The sequence below is a fragment of the Giraffa tippelskirchi genome, chromosome 12 (genome assembly GCF_054371585.1).
Source record: "Giraffa tippelskirchi isolate mGirTip1 chromosome 12, T2T-mGirTip1v1.2.pri, whole genome shotgun sequence".
Lineage (NCBI taxonomy): Eukaryota > Metazoa > Chordata > Mammalia > Artiodactyla > Giraffidae > Giraffa > Giraffa tippelskirchi.
In genome coordinates this window covers 100,540,016-100,561,140 of record NC_137286.1, presented here as the reverse complement: position 1 = coordinate 100,561,140, position 21,125 = coordinate 100,540,016, and the positions used below count along the sequence as shown (strand labels likewise).

The window sequence follows — 21,125 nt, the reverse complement described above, 5'->3', positions numbered from 1 at the left end:
TTGAAGAACTGGTAAGTTCTGGAATGTCTTTACAGTGTCACATAATGCTGTGGTTAGTATGGGTGAAATACAGCTACGTGACACGTCTCAATGTTAAGCAAGTTTTAAAAGATCACAGCATAAAACTTACAGTTGGATCTCCTTTATGGTGGCTCAGTGGTAAAGATTCTGCCTGCCATTGTGGAAGACATGGGTTCGATCCCTGGTCTGGCAAGTTCTCACAAGCCACGGGGCAGCTGGAGCCCGTGCACCACAACCACTGAGCTGCAACTACTGGAGCCCTAGAGCCCATGCTCTGGAAAAGGAGAAGCCACCTCAATGAGAAGCCTGAGCACCGCAATGAAGAGTAGCCCCCAGTCACCACAACTAGAGAAAAGCCCTCACAGCAACAAAGACCCAGCACAGCCAAACAGAAATCAAACAAACTACTGCTACTAACTCACATGATTAGGAACTTTAATAAATGCTGACAGGGATTTGGGCGTTGAGTTGAGATACAAAAAGAAGAAGCAGTTAACCAGGTAAAGGGTCAGGAGGAGAGCATTTTAGGAAGAAGAAACAGAAGATACAAACATTCTGTGGTGGAGGGATCACAGCTTCTTTGAGAACCTGAAGAAAGCCAGTGAGGCTGCCGTGCTCTGGGACTGCGTTTCACACCCCCGTGACTGGCTTTTCTCACAGATCTCTCCATGCGCTCACTGTTCCATAATAGGATCCCACAGAGTGTTCACTGTACGTATGTTTACACTGTAATTCATCTAAGGATTTCTCCAGTATCGGTTATTTTGATCATTTGCCATTTCCACATTTTGGATTCATTTTTATAAGAGATTAAACAGAAGCTTGCTCCTTGGAAGAAAAGCTGACAAACCTAGACAGTGTATTAAAAAGCAGAGGCATCACTTGGCCAACACAGGTCTGTCTAGTCAAAGCTATGGTTTTTCCAGTAGTCATGTATGGATGTGAGAGCTGGAGCATAAAGAAGGCTGAGTGCCGAAGAATTGATGCTTCTGAACTATGGTGCTGGAGAAGACTCTTGAGAGTCCCTTGAACACCAATGAGATCAAACCAGTCAATCCTAAAGGAAATCAACTCTGGACATGCATTGGAAGGACAGATGCTGAAGCTCTCATACTTTGGCCACCTAATGCGAAGAGCTGACTCATTGGAAAAGACCCTGATGCTGGGAGAGACTGAAGGCAAAAGAAGAAGAGGGCAGCAGAGGATGAGCCGGTTGGATGGCATCACCAACTCTGGATATGAGTTTGAGCAAACTCTGGGAGATAGTGAAGGACAGAGGAGCCCGGTGTGCTGCACTCCATGGGGCTGCAGAGAGTCAGACACAACTTAGTGACTGAACAACAACAAATATGTGGAATATAAAATATGACACGAACATATCTACAAAACAGAGACAGATTCACAGACATGGAGAACAGACTTGTGGTTGCCGAGGGGAAGAGGGGGTATGGAGGGAAGGATGGGAAGTTTGGGGTTAGCAGATGCACACTAGTCCATCCATACAGGATGGATAAATAACAAGGTCCTGCTATATTTTTAGCACAGGGAACTATATTCAATATCTGTGACAAACAATAATCGGAAAGAATATATATATGTGTGTGTGTGTGTAAATCACTTTGTTATACAGCAGAAATTAACACTATTGTAAATCAACTGTACTTAAAAGAAGTAAATCAATGTGATTAGTTTTATCTGTTTGGGAATGCTGTTTGCATTTATCAATTAGTTTTCCTTTCATGGTTGTATAAGGGCTAAAACATAAATTGTCATGGACTGAACTCTGCGTGCTAAGTTGCTTCCGACACTTTGCAACCCTGTGGACTGTAGCCCACCAGGCTCCTCTCTCCATGGGATTCTCCAGGAAAGAATACTGGAATGGGCTGCCATTTCCTCCTCCAGGGGGTCATTCTGACCCAGGGATTGAACCTAGGTCTCCTGCATTGGCAGGCGGGTTCTTCACTGTTTGAGCCACCTGGGAAGCCCAAGGTCATAAAACTTGGATTTTAATCCTGACTCTACAACTTACTATGTGATGCTGAACAAGTTGATTAACCTCTCTACACCTCAGTGTTCTCTTCTGTAAAATGCATAGAACCATAGTTCCTACCTTTTAGGGTTGTTGTGAGCAATAAATGAGTTAAATGATATAATCAATGAGAATACTCAGCACAGTATATAGAATCCTACATTAAAGCTGTGTCTTGTTTAAAAATTATTCATGCCATTTTGCTCCTTATCTTCCTAATTCTGATAAATTTCCCTAGTAAAACAAAAAAATTATTGATAGAGCCATATAGCTAACTTACAATTTTTCTGTGCTATTTGTAAATAGCTCTTATAATTGAAAAAAAAAAAACAACCTTAGAAATAAAGGATATAGGACATTCTAAAATTTCCAAGCAAAAGGGATTTAATTTAGTAAAGTTGCCAACAAGAAATCTTGGGGGAAAAATAGCATGAGCTATCCTCAGCAAGATTTAGCTTGGGTTGCTAGTTCTAACAAAGGTGCAAATTATTTGCTTGTAAAGCTGCACATACCTTTGGTATAGAAGAGTTGTAATGAGAATCACTTCACATGGTTTTCCAAGGACCCAAAGGATTAGTTAAAAATTCAATTTCCTTTTCACATTAGGCAACAGAATCATAACTCTCTGAAAACATAATACCATAAAACACATACTCGGACTTTTGGAGCACTCTGTAAACTATATACCCAAAGTTTCAACTTCCAACTGGGAAGAATGTGAGATGGAACGTGGGAACTTTTCGCCTAGCTGAGGATTTGCCATCTGTATTAGATTCCTACTGCTGCTGTAACAAACGACCGCAACTCAGCGGCTTAACACAACATTGGTTATTATCTTAAGAGTTCTGGGGGTCAGATGTCTGGAACGGGTCTTGCTCATCAAGTGTCATCAGGGCTGCTTTCCTCCTGGAGCTTCCAGGGGGGAACTCATCTCCTTCCCTTTAGGCGAGGGATTTATTTCCCTGCAACCCCCGGATGCTGCCTGCACCCCTCGGCTCCTGGCTCCCTCTTCCATCTTCAAAGATGGCAGCGTGTCATCATGTTTAAACCTCTCTCCACCTCTGGCCCTCCTGCCTCCCTCTTACTGGGTCCAGTGATTACACTGGATTGACCGGAAAAGCCCACGATACCCTCCCTGTCTCAAAGTCTTTACCTTTATCACATCTGCACACCTTTTGCCACCTGAGGTGACATGTTCACAGGCCCTGAGGGATGAGGTGGACATTTCTGGGGACCACGGTTCTGTCCACCACACCATTCCAGGCTCTGTTCTTCCTCGAAGTAGGATTTACTTGGGTGTGTTTCTGTTCAGTGCTACCTGGGGCTCCGTGGATGATGATGCTACATGTGTGACAAATGCTTTCTCTGCCAAATCAACTCTGTATGCATTTTTGTACAACTTGAACGAAACCGACATTGTCCTAAAACTCTGTTTTTAGTTTACAGCTGAACACCCTTCTCCCTGTCATCACACAGGACATGCGGAACCCACGGATGAGAGGCCCCCTGACATTTCTGTAACAGCTCATCATGTCGGTTTGCACATGATGATCACCTCCTGGTGTTCTCACATTTTGTTATGGAAGGTGGAGCACCTCAGAGAAATGCTGGCAACAAGGTGACATGAGAACTGCCTGCTGATGGTTGGAAGCCAGCCTCTTTTGTCATGCTACTGTTTCTTACTATTTCCAAGGATAAGGTCTCTGGATTGGCCCTTAAGATGCTCAGCACTAGCTAATTTAGAAAATTTCCACAGTGGCTCTTTAGGAACTACAGGTAAGGGGAATGACCTTATGGATGAAATCATAGCTAAATTTAAATAGAGTTCCAACAAACAGTTTTAGAAGCCTTTGCAAAAATTGAGTTCTTTGCCACTTTCACAGGGGATTCTATTCCAAGAGATGATTTAAACTGCAATTCCCCCTAAGAGTGAAAAATGGATTTAAACAGGGATATTCTGAAAAGCACAAATTAACAGAAGTTCTGCTTTTACATTGTGTGCCACGAATGACACGAGCCCTCACTATGAGACTTATGAAATGTGTTTTTCTGGCAGGAAACCTGGGAGTTCAAAGGAAGAAGAAAAGTAACTGTCCGAGAAACACGCTCACCAGCCCCAAACTAAGGGATGGACTTAGGGACACAAAGCGCAGCAAAAACGACACTTTTAATGATAGTCTCGCAAGATCGGGTGTCTGGTGGGAAGGCACCCTCAGGGCAGTTACAACAAGCAATTTGTTTCCTAACACGCAGGTCTCTCCCCCAAGTTCCTCATTGGCTGAGTACTACGGGATGTATAATCTTCCCAGATGTCACCTAAGTTTCATTATTTCCTTACAGGGTATCCTTCTTTCTCCCTTCTCAACTTACATCCTCATTTTTCAACAAAGACTTTCTTGCTAGTTTGTCCCTTCCCCAACATCCTGTTTACTTAGGGACCCTCCAGGTACATGAGCTGCATCACATCCACAAGCCATCAGGCAAGTTCACGGCCAGGGCACAGGCCACAGGTAGAGTTCTGTCTCTTTAGGATCCAGCCTGATCTCCCTCCCCCAACCTAAACTTTATCTAAAGAGTCCCGGCCTCAACTTTATCTAAAGAGTCCAGGCTTCAACTTTGTCTAAAGAGTCCAGGCATCAACGTTAACTTGAAAATGGACCACTTCAAGTTTCTATTTCTTACAACTGTTTTCAAATGATCCCATTTAAGTTCTATTATTTGCACTTTGAGGGAGCAGAGAACCAAATACCAAATCTCTGAGGAAACTGCCAGGCATCTGTGGGCCATGTGGTACCTCAAGTCAGATCAGACAGGCCCACAGAGAGTTAGGAAGCCTCAGGTGGTAACAGCCACCTGTGGGGAGGGGGAGCACAGGTTAGAAAAACACTGTGATAACTCAGAACCGTTCCCTGGAGATACTGCTTCTGCAGAAGATGGAGGAGCCAGAATCCCATGGTGACTCTGAAAAGACAAGGGAGCAGATTGGGTGGCTAGTCGCTGTAGCACACACAAAAATCACCCCAGAAGAGAAGTCCCTAACAAGTACAGAAATACAAAGAACAAGCCTGTGTTACTGAACACTGGAGGAAAAAGAAAATATGCTGGTGTCTTTGGGGGTGGGGTGGGGGTCACGTTAAATATTTTCCACCTTTCCCAGTTAGGTGCTACCTCCTGGCCTCTGCTACCCCTGGGACCCCATAATTCACACTGCATTTAGAGGCTCCAGCTGTGTGGTAGTGGTTCCCACTGCAATTTCTGCCCTACAGAGGAGAGCAACCACAGAGCACGCAGGGGTGCTGCGGCCCCTACCAAATCCACTGTCCACAATCATGGTAATGCTAAGGTAGTTAGAACAGAAAAATGAGTCCAAGATGGTTTACTCATTGGGTAAACAAAAGAAAAAGGCTGTGAAAGAGGGAGCCGAGGACTGGACTGAGAACCTCTGGCAGGATAAACATGCCCCAAACACCTCCCCTCCCCTGATTGGCCTTAAGCGTATGCCCCTTGGCATTCCCTTCCCTGATTGGTGGTGGGTACAAGCCCTATTTTGCATAAGGCAGGCTCCAGAGAGAACAGACAGAATGTATAAGACGGGAAGCAAGAAGGAGCCACTCCTATGGGGTCAGTCCTGAGGGTGCACTATCTGCTGCCTACTTGAACTATAACTAGTCTGTCGAAACAAGAAACTTGAGGGTACACTGTCTGCTGCCTCTTTAATAAATCCTGCCTACTTGAGCTGCAATTAGTCTGTTGTTTCAAATCCTTCCAAGAGCAGAGAAATCCCATCTGCTCGAGTTGTTGGTTAGTCTGTCGTTTCAAATCTTTGTTACGACAAGACAAGAGCCAAGGGAGATGAATAAACTGAACTGACAGTAATAGTGTGCTCTCTGGTCCCACTCAAGGTGGGAGAGCAGAGTCCATATGATAAATCCACTTTAACATTCCAACATCCCTCAATCTTGGATGCCTTTCTCTGCGGTCCACCAAGGCAGTCTACCAAGGCAGTCCTGGCATTTGCCATCGTTAGTCCATATTTCAGACAACCCACCAAAAAGAGCTCTTCCTCTCGGTTCCAGCTAAAACATTGTATTCAGAATTGTGCTTTGCAAGCCCATCTCAGCCTTATCCAATTTTACATTCCTTCCACCATGATTTCATGCCCTTGAGATCCATTCCCACACAGATTGTTTTCTATCTATATAAATGAGAAAGATCAGAGAATTCTTTTGGTAAGTATCACACAGCCTCAAATATTGGACGTCAGGGGAAAATAGCTTATAAAGGACTTGACTAGAATAAATGATGAAACTTGTGGATCAGCTCCTATGTTAAATTTTCTGAGTTTGATCCTTGTGCTATTCTTTATGTTTTTGTTCTTAGAAAATACATATAAATCTGGGCAGAAACAGCCACTAATCCTCTAAAACATGGCTGAACATAAACTGCACACTTACACTTAGAGCATTATTGTTCATGGAGCCCTTAAAAGGATTTTGAAAAATTACATTATTCTAGTTAACATTTAAACTATCTCGTCATAAGCTTTCCGAGGAGAATTATCCAAAACTTGTAAATAAGATAAAGATGATTCTGGTGAACTTTTTAAAAAATTAATTTATTTTTAATTGAAGGATAATGAAATCTAGAAAGATGGTACTGATGATTCTGTGAACTTTTAATATCTTGCTAAGAGTATTTTTTAACAAGTTAGTTTTGACTCTTTCAGGGAATGGAAGTTTGACTTAGTTTTACACTTGATTAGAGTCCAGTCATTTTACAATTTTACACTTCTGTAAAATTAGGTGCATTGATTTTTCTTCCGTCTGCTAGAGCAGATAATCTTAAGGGTCATGATTTTAATGTAGTATAGGAATTAGCCAATTTTGTTTCTAATTTAATAGTCTTGTTTCAGCATTCCTTCTCTTACTAACTACATAAAACCCCAGATTCTGATATCTTTTAAAAAATGGCTGGGTCTTCTCTAGCCATCCAGTGGTTAAAACTCCGTGCTTCCATTGCAGAGGGCGTGGGTTCGATCCTTGACTGGAGAACTAAGATCCTGCATGCAAGCCACCCCCCACCACACCCCCGCCAACAAAAACCTCTCCTGTTGGTCCCTTCTTTAATGGGTTAGCTAAAAGTGTTGATTCATCTGTTTGTATGGCAATTATGTTCTTAACATTTTGAGTTATGCTTTGACAGTTCAAATAATCATAAAACATGTAACTGTAGTATACTGTAAAAAATTGAAAACTGCTAAATCACCCTTTTGATCTATGCAGATGAATCCAAATACCACGGTGATTTAACACCTATCATCATTCTCTAAAAAATAGAGAAATGAGCTCATTTTTAACAAGCTGGAGCTTAAATCATGTTTTCCTCCTTAAACTCATGCCTATAATTCTCAAAAGTCATTAATAATCCTATCATACTTCTTGGCAAAAATATATATATATATAAATTATTTTTAAAAATTTCCTTTGACTCTAAAGATATAAATGTTAAAATAGTCTCAGTTGATTTATCATAATTATTATGAAAGCACAATTGATCAAAATAAGTTATATATGAGATGTTTTGATAGTTATTGATTATAAGAAAGTATTTTATTGGAAACACAGCTCACTGAAATTAGTGGAGCTTTATACAATGTTTCTATATAATCAAAGATGAATGTTACTTTTTGCTATTTTAATTTTGCTAATCCAATATGTAAACACCTCAGTAAGTAGATGGAAATGGAAATATTATCAGTATTATAGTACTGTCATTTAATTCTTTGAAATTCTCTGAGTTACATGCCAAAAATTACAATGTAGTTTATTCATACAAAATGATATTTAGTGATCTGTCAGCTAATAACTCCATTGCATCATCCTTCAATTTCGTTGACAGAAAAGAACTGGAAACCACCTGATTTACATAAAGATTTCTAGCTGGTCACTTCCCATGGCTGATACCAAGATTTTGAATGGATCTTTTATTTTGTGCCTAGGGGGCTTTCTACCTGGAGCAATGTATCCTAGTGAGATTAGGGGTAGCAGAGTGCAGGCCTTTCTTTTACAGAGTGAGAAGGGAGAAGTGAGAACTCTGCCCTGAAGTACAGAGTTCAGAGCATGGATGCAAGCGCAGATCTGGAAATGAATTAATCCCAAACCACTTACAGTTTGAAAGCTGCTACTCCCTTGTGATGCTGCCAAGCAGGATTCCCTTAGCCACCAATGCTGACCTTTCCAGGGGTTTAAGTGACTTCCCAGCACAGGTGTACTGAACCCATCCCACCATGCCATTTGTGCAGTTAGCCAATGTAATTCCTACAAGAAACTCATAAAATGAAGAAAACACAACCTAGAAATTTGTATTAGCATTTGACAACAGTTTTTTGAGGTGAGCACTTTTGAAAAGATGAAAAATATTCTCTGTCATCAGACACTAATGGCAGTGTTTTATTCTGACATATTAAAGAATGACTCATCTGCCTGGAATTAAGATGCAGAAATGTCATATCACATCTCCAGTGATATGAAGAACAGCAGTCAACCAGAGAAAGTTAGCAGAATGTTTGAAGAGTCTACTCAGAGCTATCATCATTTGCCGGAAAACATCAGTTCAACCCACACACAAGGGGAAAGATATGTAGTCCCTCCCCTTCTTCTTCCAACAAGCTCTCAAGGAGCTTGTATTTAAATTTCAGTGAACGATCTCTGAAATGTAAAGGAAACAAGTTTTTATATTCTCTTGTTACTATCCACTTCCAAATCATTTCACTCTACAACCTCACATGGGGCTTCCCTTGTGGCTCAGACAGTAAAGAATCCACCTGCAATGCAGGAGACCCAGGTTTGATCCCTGGGTCAGGAAGATCCCCTGGAGAAGGGAAATGGCAACCCACTTCAGTATTTTTGCCTGGAGAATCCCAGAGGAGCCTGGTGGGCTACAGTCCATGGGGTCACAAAGAGTCAGACACAACTGAGCAAATTTCACTTACTCACTTACTCACATGGAAGTCAGGGCTAATTTAATTAACTGGGAAAAAAGCAAAGACACATAAAGCTCCCCAAAATCATCCTAAGGCATGCAATGTTAACTTGTAGATGAGTCTTTGCTAATGAGGTTTTATATATATATATATATATAGAGAGAGAGAGAGAGAGGTGTGTGTGTGCACACATACGTTCATACATATATATATTCCAAGATTTCAGATTAGAGTGTTTATCTGCCCACTGATGTTATGAAGGAAGGCTATTTTAATGCAAGAAAATGAGTATGCTTCCTTGGCATGGACCAGGGGTCCCTGCCAGTCCCCATCTGTGAGGGGTCAGTGGTGAGCACACTCCTGTTTCCTTCTCCTCCTGGGACTCACTTGTCATCACGCTAACCCAGCTGAGAGAAAGGAGGAGACGATTACCCTGCTGCCCACCGGTGAGCAGCAGGCCTGCTGATGGCTTCCTGTGCCCGGTGGCCGAGGGGGAGGTCACAGCAAAACACCCTATTCCTCCCACCTCTGACCTAAGGAGCAAAGAAATGGGGTGGCAAGCGTTGAACACTTCAAGTCTGTATGAGTGGGTCCCCGTGGAGTGGGGGCAGGCTGTTCTCCTAATTCTTGGCTTTCATCATCTCCAGATGGGACTTTGAAGGAAAATGATCCATTACATCCAGGCTTTCATCCTCCCCACTAAGCAAATGGCTTGGCCTGGGACGCGGACGAAGGATGAAAAAAGAAAGCCACGACCAAACAGTTCGCCCCAAACATTTTCCCAAATGCTTTGGAAATTCAGGAAGTTTACAAGGTTTCTAGTGAGGAAAGGGAAGGTTTCTCTTTCTCAAATCAATTTTTTTTGTTTTGTTTCATCTGGTGCTCTGAATCCCTCAACCACAGAACTGAAGAATGCCTTCCTCTAGTTAGTTAACCGGTTCATTTTCAGGCTTCTTCAACTTAAGAGCTTTAAGTCCTCACCTCTCAAGGATCGTCAGGATTTCCTGAGGGGCTTTAAAAAATGCAGATGCTCAGGCTTCGTCCCTGCAGAGTCGGTGACGACAGGTGCGGCCTGGGGACCCTCCACAGCACAGCAAGGACTGAACTCTAGACATTCAGGCCCTCTGAGATATCCCCTCCATGGCTCGGATGATGGTGTAGGGAGGGCACTGCTGTTCATTCCTGGGAAGAGAGGCCCACGGTCTGACATCGTGTGTCCTGTTCCATTTGTTTTAAGGATTTCTGCCAACCTTAAAGGCAAGAACACCTTCCTCCCCCTCTTCTGAGGTGGCTCCCAGTTACGCTACGAAAAGCTATTTTGCTTCTGGGGCTCTAACTTAAGAGATACTTTGCTTTTTGTTTTTATAAATAAGAAACATCTTGTAATTGTTTCTGATTATAAAGGTGTATGTTCATTATTAAAAACAAAATGCAGAATATATAAAGAATAAAACCATCTGAAGAAGATAAAAGGCACATGTAATACGTACACCTGAAAAAACTGCAGTTCACACATATTGTGCAAAACACTACTTAATGTCTGATCACAAAATTGGGGTCATATGGTATAAATGGGTTTGTTGATTCTTTCACCTAATAACATTTCAGGAAGGTGCTTAAGGTCAACAAATCAATACAAAACCACATATGTGTGTGTGTTTGCTCTAATGACTGCGTTAATATTCCACCACACAGATGTACTGTAGTTTATTCAAAGAACCAGATTTTGATTTCACTGACTTTCTCTAATTTTCTCTTTATTTTCTCTTTCCAGCTTCCCCAGACATGATTTCATTTCCCTCTAGAAAACAGTTAGACTGGGGGCAAAAAACTTGATCCAATCAGGATTCGAGGTGACTCGAGGGGAACTTCAGGCTTTCCGAGGGCTGCCCTTGTATCTGGGGCTTGGTACTGCAGGATCTCGGGCTAAAAACCCGAACTGTTCATCAGGGCCCTTGTTTCCTGCTGCACCCTGATGTGCAGTTTTACCTCCTCAGCCCTGTTAGACTATTCAGACTGTTTCTTCAGGCAGCCTCTTAGCAACTATTTTCTGCTTACTTTCTTGGCTTCTAGACCCAGACTCATCTATGGTGTGGCAAACTCCTCGAGGACAAATGCAACACACCATAGTGCAGAACGTTGGGGCTCACTTCTCTGCAGTTCCCTTTACTTTATGATCTTGGCACCTCAAGCCCTGGCTGCCTTACTAACCGTGCATTCACTTCTGCCTCCCAACTCAAAAAATCTCTAGGCAGCTATTCTCTGCCCAGTCTCAACCTCCTGCACAGAAAATGAGCGTTTTCTCGAGGGTAAAGGGGACGAAAAAAGGTCAGCCTACCCCAGAATATTGCTGTTATTAACTTTAGGCTCTTAGCTCTTCAAAAGTAATTTTATTGGGCTGTGAAACAAATTATACATAAACTTAGAGGCTTAAAATGACACACTTTATTTCACAGGTTCTTAGGGTCAGGAATCCAGACACGGCTTAGCTGGGTCCTCTGTGTCAACTAGAGGTAGGATCGCCCCTTAAGGCGAGACCAGGGAAGGTTCCGCTCCCAGGTTCACTCAGGATTCACACTTGTGGGCTCCGGGCTGAGGGCCGTTCCCAGCCAGCTTCTGGCCACAGTCCCTCCGTTCCTGCCCCATGAGCTACTCCCCCACAGCTGCCCGCTCCATTGGCGTCTACACGCTGAGAAGCTACACGCTGGGAGAGCTTGCTAGCCAGGTGGACCTTAGTCTCATGTCGTGGAATCACAGAGTGACAGCCCGGCACTTTTGTGATACACTGGTTAGAGACCACTTAAAAGTCACACCCGCACTCAAGAGAAAGGGATCGCACAGAGGCATAGATTCCACTGCTGGGGACCATCTGAAGTCCACTATCATGGCCTGCCTGCCCTGGCCAATTTTTGATGACCAGATTCAAAAGCTTTCCCCCACCCCTCAGTTTTATTCTGTTTTTATAGCTTTCTTGATGGAAAGTTGGGTTTAATACAAGTTACTCTATCAGTGCTGCAAGCAGAAAAGTATACATGAACTTTTTTGTGGGAAGATACACAGAACATATAATGTACCATTTTACCATGTTAAAGTGTATGACGTAGCGACATTTAGTTCACTCCACAGTGTGTGCAAGCTTCAGCTCAGTTCAGTCGCTCAGTCGTGTCCGACTCTTTGCGATCCCGTGAATTGCAGCATGCCAGGCCTCCTTGTCCATCACCAACTCCCGGAGTTTACCCAAACCCATGTCCATCGAGTCGGTGATGCCATCCAACCATCTCATCCTCTGTCGTCCCCTTCTCCTCCTGCCCCCAATCCTTCCCAGCATTAGGGTCTTTTCCAATGAGTCAACTCTTCACATGAGGTGGCCAAAGGATTGGAGCTTCAGCTTCAACATCAGTCCTTCCAATGAACACCCAGGACTGATCTCCTTTAGGATGGACTGGTTGGATCTCCTTGCAGTCCAGGGGACTCTCAAGAGTCTTCTCCAATGCCACAGTTCAAAAGCATCAATTCTGAGGTGCTCAGCTTTCTTCACCATCCAACTCTCACATCTGTACACGACCACTGGAAAAACCATAGCCTTGACTAGACGGACCTTTGTTGGCAAAGCAATGTCTCTGCTTTTAAAAATGCTATCTAGGTTGGTCATAACCTTCCTTCCAAGGAGTAAGCATCTTTTAATTTCATGGCTGCAGTCACCATCAGCAGTGATTTTGGAGCCCCCCAAAATAAAGTCTGACACTGTTTCCACTGTTTCCCCATCTATTTCCCATGAAGTGATGGGACCAGATGCCATGATCTTAGTTTTCTGAATGTTGAGCTTTAAGCCAACGTTTTCACTCTCCTCTTTCACTTTCATCAAGAGGCTCTTTAGTTCTTCACTTTCTGCCATAAGGGTGGTGTCATCTGCATATCTGAGGTTATTGATATTTCTCCCAGCAGTCTTGATTCCAGCTTGTGTTTCTTCCAGCCCAGCGTTTCTCATGATGTACTCTGCATATAAGTTAAATAAGCAGGGTGACAATATATAGCTTTGACGTACTCCTTTTCCTATTTGGAACCAGTCTGTTGTTCCATGTCCAGTTCTAACTGTTGCTTCCTGACCTGCATACAGGTTTCTCAAGAGACAGGTCAGATGGTCTGGTATTCCCATCTCTTTCAGAATTTTCCACAGTTTGTTGTGATCCACACAGTCAAAGGCTTTGGCATAGTCAATAAAGCAGAAATAGATGTTTTTCTGGAACTCTCTTGGTTTTTCGATGATCCAGCGGATGTTGGTAATTTGATCTCTGGTTCCTCTGCCTTTTCTAAAACCAGCTTGAACATCTGGAAGTTCACAGTTCATGTATTGCTGAAGCCTGGCTTGGAGAATTTTGAGCATTACTTTACTAGCATGTGAGATGAGTGCAATTGTGCGGTAGTTTGAGCATTCTTTGCATTGCCTTTCTTTGGGATTGGAATGAAAACTGACCTTTTCCAGTCCTGTGGCCACTGCTGAGTTTTCCAGATTTGCTGGCATATTGAGTGCAGCACTTTCACAGCATCATCTTTCAGGATTTGAAATAGCTCAACTGGAATTCCATCACCTCCACTAGCTTTGTTCGTAGTGATGCTTTCTAAGGCCCACTTGACTTCACATTCCAGGATGTCTGGCTCTAGGTGAGTGATCACACCATTGTGATTATCTGGGTCATGAAGATATTTTTGTACAGTTCTTCTGTGTATTCTTGCCACCTCTTCTTAATATCTTCTGCTTCTGTTAGGTCCATACCATTTCTGTCCTTTATCGAGCCCATCTTTGAGTGAAATGTTCCCTTGGTATCTCTAATTTTCTTGAAGAGATCTCTAGTCTTTCCCATTCTGTTGTTTTCCTCTATTTCTTTGCATTGATCGCTGAGGAAGGCTTTCTTATCTCGCCTTGCTATTCTTTGGAACTCTGCATTCAGATAGGAATATCTTTCCTTTTCTCCTTTGCTTTTCGCTTCTCTTCTTTTCCCAGCTATTTGTAAGGCCTTCTCAGACAGCCATTTTGCTTTGTTGCACTTCTTTTCCATGGGATGGTCTTGATCCCTGTCTCCTGTACAATGTCACGAACCTCTGTCCATAGATCATCAGGCACTCTATCAGATCTAGTCCCTTAAATCTATTTGTCACTTACACTGTACAATCGTCATACCTGAATGGTCTAGTGGTTTTCCCTACTTTCTTCAATTTAAGTCTGAATTTGGCAATAAGGAGTTCATGATCTGAGCCACAGTCAGTTCCCGGTCTTGTTTTGCTGACTGTATAGAGCTTCTCCATCTTTGGCTGCAAAGAATATAATTAATCTGATTTTGGTGTTGACCATCTGGTGATGTCCATGTGTAGAGTCTTCTCTTGTGTTGTTGGAAGAGGGTGTTTGCTATGACCAGTGCGTTCTCTTGGCAAAACTCTTAGCCTTTGCCCTGCTTCATTCTGTACTCCAAGGCCAAATTTGCCTGTTTCTCCGGGTGTTTCTTGACTTCTTACTTTTGCATTCCAGTCCCCTATAATGAAAAGGACATCTTTTTTGGGTGTTTGTTGTAGAAGGTCTTGTAGGTTTTCACAGAACCATTCAACTTCAGCTTCTTCAGCGTTACTGGTTGGGGCATAGAGTTGGATTACTGTGATACTGAATGGTTTGCTTTGGAAATGAACAGAGATCATTCTGTTGTTTTTGAGATTGCATTCAAGTACTGCATTTCGGACTCTTTTGTTGACCATGATGGCTACTCCATTTCTTCTAAGGGATTCCTGCCCACAGTAGTAGATATAATGGTCATCTGAGTTAAATTCACCCATTCCAGTCCATCTTAGTTTGCTGATTCCTAGAATGTTGACGTTCACTCTTGCCATCTCCTGTTTGACCACTTCCAATTTGCCTTGATTCAATGGACCTAACATTCCAGGTTCCTATGCAATATTGCTCTTTACAGCATCGGACTTTGCTTCTATCACCAGTCACATCCACAGCTGGGTATTGTTTTTGCTTTGGCTCCATCCCATCATTCTTTCTGGAGTTATTTCTCCACTGATCTCCAGCAGCATATTGGGCACCTACTGACCTGGGGAGTTCATCTTTCATTGTCCTATCTTTTTGCCTTTTCATACTGTTCATGGGGTTCTCAAGGCAAGAATACTGAAGTGGTTTGCCATGCCTTTCTCCAGTGGACTACATTCTGCAGTGGCCCAGAGGAGCTACCCCGGGCTGGAGGCCAGGGGCGGCAGCCGAGAAGAGTTACCCCAGGTCCAAGGAGCAGCGGCTGCGTGGGCACAGGAGGGCCGAGAGGAGTTACTCCATATTCAATGTCAGGAGGGGCCGTCGTGAGTAGATACCCCTTGTCCAAGGTAAGGAGCAACGGCTGCCCTTTGCTGGAGCAGCCATGAAGAGATACCTCACGTCCAAGGTAAGAGAAACCCAAGTAAAACGGTAGGTGTTGCAAGAGGGCATCAGAGGGTAGACACAGTAAAATTATAATCACAGAAAACTGGCTAATCTGATCACACAGACCGCAGCCTTGTCTATCTTAATGAAACTAAGCCATGCCATGTGGGGCCACCCAAGACGGATGGGTCATGGTGGAGAGGTCTGACAGAATGTGGTGCAAGCATCACCACTACCTAATTCTAGAACATCTTCATCACCGCACATGGAAACCCTACACCCATCCATTGACACCACTCCTTTCTCCTCCAGGCCCTGGACACCACAAGTCTGCTTTCTGCCTCTATGAATGGGCCTATTATGAATATTTCATGTCAATTGAATCATACAATGTGCAGCCTTTTGTGTCTGGCTTCTTTCAGCATCACTGAAACCAAGGATCACCCATGTTGTAGCATGGTGTCCAGACTTCTTTTCTATTTATGGCTGAAATATGTAATTGTATGGATATGCTGTGGTTACTTTTAATTCATGCAGATAAATCCAGCTATAGCTCTCATTATGCCTTTTACTCTGTTTTGACTCAGAAACTTTAAAAAAAATTATTTTCTTTGAAGCATAATGGTCAAGTGTTACAACTGGATGAGCTTTGATAAATGTATGCATTTATGAAACTACTACCACGATCCTTATCACACAGAACACTTTTGTCTTAATGTTCCCTCGTGCCTCCTGTAGACAAGCCCATTGGCCTACCAGGGGCCCGGGACAGACACTGATCTGCTTTCTGTCACCACAGTTTTGCTTTTCCCAGAATTTCATATAAATGAAACCATTCAGTGCAGCATCCAAGGAATGGGGCTTCCATGGATAATATGGAAATTGGAGAGGAGAAGTTATCAAAGACAATTTTCCATTACAAAATTTCCCAAGGAGATAGAGAGACTTCAGTTTTCTAATTAAAAGGTCCTATTCTACATCTAGCATGATAAATAAAAAACAAAACATAAAGCAACACATAAGAACCTCTGACGCTTAGACACAGCAATATGAAATTTAACAGAACAGTAAAGGGCAATCTGAAAGATGAAGAAAACCACAGGACTCCTACAGGAGGGAGAGTAAGATGGGTGTCAAGCAATACAAGATGTTGGAATCAAAAGGATCAGTGCCTTTTAAGTGCTGAGAGTAAGTGATTCGGAACCTGGGATGCTACACAAGCCACACTGTCAATCAAGTCTGAAAAGCCAGTAAACAAACTATTAACTATGCCAGGATGCAGACATTTTATTTCTCATGTGCTGTATACTGCTTCTTAGGAAGCCCTCATGTTCCAGCCAAATGAGATAGTAAACAAAGTCTCCTCTTCAGCTGAACAGTAAGGGTCCCAGAGTTGACAGAACAAAGCAGGTTTAGAGAAAAATCAGTCCAGCTTGCTGCAGGAAGACAGACAACTCCAGGAGGGAGCTCTCCTGGGGAAAAGGAGGTCCATATGGCTTACAGAACTACTGAGGCAGGATGAACTCAAGAATGTGATGAAGGGAAGATATGCCAGAAAGGCAATTAGATACTCCATAAAGTAAAAGCTGTAAAGGAGACACACATGATTGTAACACCCTAGCTCTGCAGTGAACAGTATCTACGCAGAGATAACAATGTCATTATGTTACTGATATTTAAGACCTTAAAAATCCACCTATAGACAAAGAGGAGAGCAATTAATTCTTGTTCCAAATAGCATACAAAGCGTGTAAAAGTGCATATGACAAAGGGGTGAGGAGTGGGGAGAGGACGTGATGGAAGGGTAGGAAGGCTGTATGCTCACATTACAACCTGAAGTGTTGACAGATAATGTCTAGAGCTGATGTTCTAAGAAAGAGAAATTTAACTCTACTATCTGATGTTAAGAAAGGTAATTAGCAGAGAGATAAATAGGTGATATAACTATATTGGGGGCAGGAGGAGAATACCAGTAAGGGGATCCCTAAATTTGCTAAGTAAATAATGATAGTAAAAAGTATATCATCTAACCAGCAGTGTTTTAAGTGAATGGGTGTGTGTGCGTGTGCATGCTGAAAGACTTGGGCTTGGTGTGTTTGGGGAGTCAGAAAAATAAACATTGCATATATCTTTTATTGGGGCACTATTTTTATGAACATTTGTGGTAAATAGTAAAGCATTTGGTAAATGGTAGATTAAAAAAAAAGTATATCATCTAGAAATACACTGGCAAACACCGGAAGAGTTAGTGATGCCTGGGGATCTGAACTAGGGAGGAAAGGACTAGAATAAGAACTTCCGCTTGTGTTACTTTTTATAAAATGTGAAAACACAAGCATCTCAAAAGCAAGGTAATTTAAAAGATGGTACTGACTTGAGAACCAAGGTCCAGATTTATGAAAAACTCGGCAGATTGTAAAAACGAGTCAGATTTTACCATGATATGATCTTAGAAAATTTTTTCCAGGGAAAAACTTTACTACACTTTGCAGAAAACAAAGATTCCGAGGGACTGGGTGACATGGTTTAAGACATGACACAGGTTCTAGTAAGGCTGCTGCTGCACTGGAACAAGGAAGAGGGGACGAGGGCCTGGGCCAGAGCAGTGAGCCCTGGGGGTGAGGAAGGCTGGGGGGGCTGTGGGGGTGTACTGGGGTGGGAGGTGAAGAATCAAGGGACGCGGGCGGGCTGACTAAGGGAGGAAGACGATGAAGGGTTTAGACTTGGTCGCAGTGCACCTGAAATGGATCAAGTGGCCTTGGAAAAGGTCACCGGGCCAGCTGGAAACATGAGTGTATGGCTCTGGAGGGAGGGGTCGGGCAATAACACAAATCTGTCCACTGTCCACTGAAGCCGTGATCGTGGGTTAAACGGCTTAGACAGCACTCACAGGAGGAGCCTCGGCCAGGAGAGCGTCGCCAAAAACATCCGAGTCACCATGGCGCGTAGAGCGGCGGTGGCGTCCCGGGGCTGGACGCCTCCGTGGACACCTGGCCACCTGGCTCGGGCACAACTCTCCCGGCTGGACCTCCTCCTTCAAGGCTCAGGTTTTACTCTCAGAATTCCTGCCACAGACACTGTGGGAGACTCCTTTTATCTTCACGTTCTCTATCACAATTGTCTTGTTATGTGGCATGTAATGAGCACTTTATTTAGTGGCCAACAGAATACACAGGCTGTGAAAAATAACCAGAAAAGCAAATGAATTTTTCACTTAATTGTTATGTAGCAACAGGTAGAGTTTTAGGTGGAGTAATGAAGGCAGCTGGTTCTCTCAGTCAGTATATTTACTGGTACTTATTTTCCATGTAGTGCTGGGCCATGCTGCCTTCCTTGGATGTTGATTCCAATACAGGCAAGGTATCTCTTTACCTCTCACAGAATAACTTCAGAAGCAACTAGATATTTGGAAAAAGTGACAACGGTCCGAATGTTAAATAATAATCTGAACAATTTATTGATACACTTAAAGGGGAAAACAAGTGGAATTAAAGTGTTCAACTGCACTGCAACAGGCAAGGCTTGATAACTGTCTCCTTGGAAACCAATTAGTGCTTGACTTCCTGTGGCCACAAAGACAAGGAGAACTGGAGGGAACATAAAAACCAAAGGAAACTTTGAGTTGACAGATGGGTCATAAATATCAAGTTCTCTCAGTGGAGGCATGCATGCAGTCTCCTGCAAGATGATCTATACCAAATGCTTGGGCACACGGCTTCCATATGTCAAATACGCCATGAGATGGCTTACTCTCCTCCACTCTGGCCCAGCATCCATCCTCATTACTGCAGACTAACAGTTTGATAAATGATATTGCCTTCATTATTTCACAGCACCTGATTTATATATTTTCATCTTAAATGTGTCCACAGAGATAGTGGGTTGAATCATTTTGTTGACCTGAGGTTGAATGATAGGTCATTAGAGTCAGCAGACAGACACACACACACATAAATGGATAAGAAACAAAGGTAACCTGAAAATCCACAGCCAGCACAACCATCTAACAAAGACCCTCGCAGAAGTTCATTTGGCATTAAGTAAGCCAAGCTCTGGGCTTCCCGGGCGCTCGTGGCGCTCGTGGCGCTCGTGGCGCTCATGGTAAAAGAATCTGCCTGCCAATGCAGGAGATGCAAGAAACATGGGTTGATCCCTGGGTCATGAAGATCCCCTGGAGGAGGAAATGGCAACCCAGTATTCTTGCCTGGAGAATCCCATGGACAGAGGAACCTGGTGGGCTACAGTTCATGGATCGCAAAGAGTTAGACACAACTGCACACACAAAACAAGCCAAGCTGTCCTAGACAGGAACAATCATTTTCCAAATCAACCTGTACAGAAAGAAACAAACATTTGAATTCTGTGGTTTTAACTGACCAAACAAGAAAGTTCACAGAGGAGACAATGGGAAGTCCAGTCCTATTGTGGAACATTGACCTTCTTTAGTGTTCATTCAGGAGTCCCTCTTGGGCTGACTGGGTTCACCAATGAATTTGGATAATATAGAATTAGGTAGCAAAAGAATGCTGCAAGACCGAATTTAAACACTTGATAATTGTGCAGTTATGAGAGCCACTGGTCTGTGTCATGGTCTGGAATAATGAATCACAGCTTTGTTTAGACAGTAGAACAACTTGAAACCAAAGAATTTGTTTTAGAAACCCACAAATACTGAGTCTACTTCCTCATGACACCAGGAACCATTTCAAACACACATAATGATATATTTGGGAAAAATGCAATCAGGTTTAGCAGGATCACCCAACTAGAAGTTTACTGTTAGTATCTGTTGCTACTGATTCCTTAGATTTGGTTGTCTTCTAACCTCTTAACAGATTAGGTGGCAGCAGCTCACATGGGCGTGGACACTATTTATGGGAGAAAAATCTTAAAATCTAGAAAACATTTCTATTCATTTAGTTTCCCGCTACCCTAGGCAATCAGAAAAACAAAAACAACTGTTGTTAAAATCTGAGTACTTGAGCATGGTAACCCATCTCCTTGGGAAACTATTCTGTAGGAGTACCTTCTGGAGGATCACTGCAGTAGCAAAAATAGAAATCAAGGCCTAGGCATCAGAGCTGTGGGGTTCAAATCTGTCCTTTATTGAAGTCAACATTTGCTTAGTTTCATTTCAAAAAAGTTATGGAGTCTTTGATCTGTCATATTGACTCAAAAGCCAGCAAAATCTTCTGCCTGATTTAATGGTTGAATTAAGAGAACAGTGCATTGTCTTAATCTAGAAATTCAAGGGGGCTTCCCTGGTGGCTCAGTGGTAAAGAATTCACTTGCACTGACAGTGCAGGAGACATGGGTTCAATCCCTGGTCCAGGAAGATCACACATGCCGTGGAGGAACTAAGCCTGTGCACTGCAACTACTGAGTGTGCTCTAGAGCCTGCAAGCTGCAACTCCTGAAGCCCTTGTGCCCCAGAGCCCGTGCTCTGCAACAAGAAAAGCCACCACAATGAGAAGCCCTCGTACTGAAACTAGAGAGTAGTCCCCACTGGCTGCAGTGAGAGAAAAGCCTGTGCGGCAGCAAAGACCCAGCACAGTCCACGATAAACATTTCTAGAAAATTTAGAAATTCAAACCCTTTTGAACTACTGCCAATTTAAGTAAGTAAAAATTGCTATCATTCTCCCCAAGCCTATTTACAATATCTATAATTCACGTAAGAAAAGACAT

General features: G+C 43.0%; 1 protein-coding gene across 2 annotated transcripts in view; it reads right to left on the bottom strand.

Moving 5' to 3' along the window:
- Positions 1–21,125, bottom strand: part of LOC145529256 (uncharacterized) — a 336,599-nt gene that overhangs the window by 12,832 nt on the left and 302,642 nt on the right. The gene's annotated exons all lie outside the window — the stretch shown is intronic.